The sequence below is a fragment of the Arachis ipaensis genome, chromosome B10 (genome assembly GCF_000816755.2).
Source record: "Arachis ipaensis cultivar K30076 chromosome B10, Araip1.1, whole genome shotgun sequence".
Lineage (NCBI taxonomy): Eukaryota > Viridiplantae > Streptophyta > Magnoliopsida > Fabales > Fabaceae > Arachis > Arachis ipaensis.
Genome location: NC_029794.2, coordinates 8412451 through 8416544, shown reverse-complemented (window position 1 = coordinate 8416544; position 4094 = coordinate 8412451). Strand labels below are relative to the sequence as shown.

Sequence of the window (4094 nt, the reverse complement as noted above, 5' to 3'; positions counted from 1 at the left end):
ACCCGATCCTCTGAACCACCCACGGACGGCCACCTCCCAAGCTCCCACTCGCTCAGTCCATCACTGATACCTCCCAGTCACCCATCCCCTCAGTCTGTCTTCGTCACTGCCACCTCTCAGTCTCTCACGCATTGTAGATCTCTGTCCTATCGCCGTCACGTTACGCACACTGGCACACCTCAGCAGGGAGCCCGTCGTCTTCACCGTCGTTGCTTCTTCCCGCGGAGGCATGTTCATCGGCGTCATCTGGTTCTGGTCGCGTCCTCTCGTCGTCGTCCGCGACATCTGGACGCCTCTTCGCGTCTTCTCGTGGTCGCCGGCCGTCGCCTTTTTTCCGTCGGGTAAGTGACAGAACTCTTAAATCTTCATTGTTTGCTTTGATTTTGAAGGATTTATTATAATCTCTAATTCTGATTCTTATGATTCTGATGTGTTAAAATGTTGATTCTGATTCCTATGATTTTGAAATTTTTATTACTTACTTTGATTTTGAAGGATTTGTAATGCTGAGTTATTGAGTATGGTTCTATGATTCTGAAATCTTTATAATTTTACTTTGATTTTGATTTTCTGGTGTTAAATTGTTGATTCTGATTCCTATGATTATTTCTGTGAGTTAGGTTAAGTATAATTTATATTTTTAAAGCTGAGTTATTGACTCTGATTTCTATGATTTTGAAATGTTTATAATTTTACTTTGATTTTGATTTTCTGATGTTAAATTGTTTATTCTGATTCTTATGATTATTTCTGTGAGTTAGGTTAAGTATCATTTATATTTTTAAAGCTGAGTTATTGAGTCTGGTTTCTCTAATTCTGAAATGTTTATTATTTTACTTTGATTTTGATTTTTTGATGTTAAATTGTTGATTCTGATTTATATGATTCTGAAATTTTTATTACTTACTTTGATGCTGAAGGATTTGTTATGATTTATATTTTTTATTCTGATTCTCAAATTTATGTGTTTATGTGATTTTAGAAAATGTCTTCTTCTGATGCATTGAGTAATACTCTTGAAAAAAGTATTCCATCGGAAGAACCTATAGCCACTAATGTTCAAACTACTTAAGAGGCTTCTCAATCTCAACCTCAAGAACCTCTAACCAATACGACAACTACCAATGAAGGAACAACAAACTCTACAAGTGGTGTTCGAAAGAGAAAGTGTGGAATCACTTCAAGATTGTCGAAATCAAGGAAAAAATTGAAGGCTGAATGTAATTATTGCAAATCGAAGCTACTTGGTTACCCAAAACAAGGAACTTCCCACTTGCATGATCATTTCAAAACGTGCAAGTTTCGCACCACTAGAGATATAAGACAATGTATGATGAAGACAACTCCAATAACTAGTGGGAAAACAGTTGTGGTTGGTGCATATACATTTGACCAAGAAAATACAAGAAAAGAGTTATCTATTATGGTTTGTCTTCACGAGTATCCGCTATCTATTATGGATCACATTGGCTTTCGACGATTTTGCAATGCTTTGCAACCTCTCTTCAAGGTGATTACTCGCAACATTTTAAAGAGTGACATCTTGAAGCTCTACAATGATAAGAGATCGAAGACAATGAATGTCCTTGAAGTAAGTAAACTTGGCATGAACTTGGCACCACAACTAACATAGGATTTGAGTGCTACATAATTCATAACATTGAAGGAGATGTTGATATAAGTAAACTATTAAATTATATATAACACACTATGTTTATATTATTGACTTATTGAGTTATTATGATTTTAACTTTAAATTATTTTCTTTTCAATGTAGGATTCAAGTAAGTCAAAATCTACCATCTCTACCATTACGGGATGAAAGGATGATTGAGATTTGAGAATTGTTTTTACAATGTGATGAACTTTGTTTGGTTGTTTGTGGATATGGTTGGTTGTTTATGTAATATTTGGATGTTTATGGATATGTTTGGATGTTTATGTTTGTTGTTATTGCTATTTAAGTCTTTAAAGATTATGGATATTATGTTTGTAATGACAAATGAGGATTATCTATAATTTTTTCTTATTTTTTTAGGGGAGCATGTCCCCGCCCCCATGGGGACCCGTTGCCATCCCTAGGTACAAGTGGTATATGGATGATTTGAGAGGTTTATCGCGTGAGATGGCAGACTGGGCCGGTAGATTCAACAAGAAAATTTGGTTTTAACATTGTGATAGCGATCGCAGGTTTGGGCACATGACAACAAACCTTTCCGAGTGCATGAATGCAGTTCTGAATGGTACGCATTATTTATTGATTTCAGCCATCGTTATATGCACTTACAAGAGGTTCCAATAATTGTTCATCAGGAAAGACAGAGAGGCACATGCACAACTGGCAGCGGATAATCAATTTTCTCAGTAGCTGATAGCTGCTGTTGAGAAGAACAGGGAGTGAATCTCCAAGATACGTGTTATGCACTGCGACAGAAGGGCTATAGTGTTTATGGTGGAGGAGTTAGAGCCTTTTGAAGGTTGGTCTCTGGTGGCACGAATTCCCACACTTCGTACAACTGAACCAGCAAGTGCACTGGGTCATCTAAGTAATACCTGAGCGAGTTAGGGTTGATCCCATGAGGATTGTGGTTTGAAGAAAGCTATGGTTATCTTGTAGATCTTAGTCAGGCGAATAGAAGAGGTAGGTTTGTTGTTTTAAATGCATAAAAGAAAATAAAGAGAACTTAACTAGGTTGATATGTTTATAATGATAAGAAGATGGTTAAGGCTTGGAGACACTTTGTTCTTTTGGATAACTCTGATTTTACTATCTTCTTCAACTATGAATAATTTCTTCTATGGCATGCTGTATGTGATCAATGCCGGTTGAGAGGTCGCCAAAGCTCCTCCAGATCTGAATCCCAGGGTTAGTGTGGATCCATTCTGATTGAGGGTGAAGCTCCTGCAATCTATTCTCCTTAATGATCCTACTCAAAATGCCACAGACAAGGTCGAATCTTTTGGATAAAGAATGCTGTGCCTTTGGGTTCTAGCCTCTACCACAAAGACTCTAATCTCCCCATACCTCAGCTGAACTGATGTTTCGAAAAGTGCCCAACGAAGTCGTGGATTAGCCGTCTAAAAGATGTATAATCAAGCTAGTGGTTCATCATTGTCCGATGAAAGACGCACTATGAACCCATGTAGAATGAGATAACCTTGTTCCAGTTCAACGCATTCATAATGATGAAGAACGAAGATACATCTTAGAATCGAGAATCAAACATAGATTGAAAAGAAACAGTAATACTTTTATTGATCCATAAAACTCAGCAGAGCTCCTCCCCTCAACCTAGGAGGTTTAGAAACTCATACTGATAGAAAATACAATGTAAAAATTTGAAATATACTGGTAGAGCTCTCTAGCTATGTGATCTTCTCCCTTAAATACTAAACTAATGACTAAGGATTACATAAAAATGGTAAAACAGTCTTTTAGTGCTAAAATCCACTTCAGGGGCCCACTTGGTAAGTGTTTGGGCTGAACTTTGATGAGATCCATGTGCTAGGAGGCCTCTAGGGCATTGAACACTGGCTAGGGGATCCTTTATGGGTGTTGGATGCTGGTCTCTTCTCTTTTGGGCGCTGGACGCCAGAATAGGGTAGGAGGCTGGCATTAGACGCCAGTTTTGGGCCTTTATTCTGAAGCAAAGTATAAACTATTATATATTTCTATAAAGCTCTGGAAGTTAGCTTTCCATAACCGTTGACAACACTCCATTTCGATTTCTGTAGCTCCAGAAAAGCTCTTTCGAGTGCAAGGAGGTCAGATCCGAACAGCATTTGCAGTGCTTTCTCTGCCTCTGAATCAGACTTTTGCTCCAACTCCTCAATTTCAGCCAGAAAATACCTGAAATTGCATAAAAACACACAAACTCAAAGTAGAATCCAAAAATGTGAATTTTACACTAAAACCTATGAAAATTTAATAAAACTTAAACAAAACATACTAAAAACTATATGAAAATGATGCTAAAAAGCGTATAAAATATCGCTCATCAGTCTCAAGGTTCATTTCGTGTTCAGTTGAGTGCGGACATGTATAACTGTGGTCTTTTCCAATCACTTCATTTTCCATGTCATCATTCACTTGC

At 37.6% G+C, this 4094-nt stretch overlaps 1 long non-coding RNA gene across 1 annotated transcript; it reads left to right on the top strand.

Annotated features, from left to right (window-relative positions):
* LOC110268562 lies at positions 1-2002 on the top strand. Its single transcript, XR_002356742.1, has 3 exons — positions 1-341; positions 983-1510; positions 1778-2002. It is a non-coding gene; the product is annotated as an uncharacterized LOC110268562 (long non-coding RNA).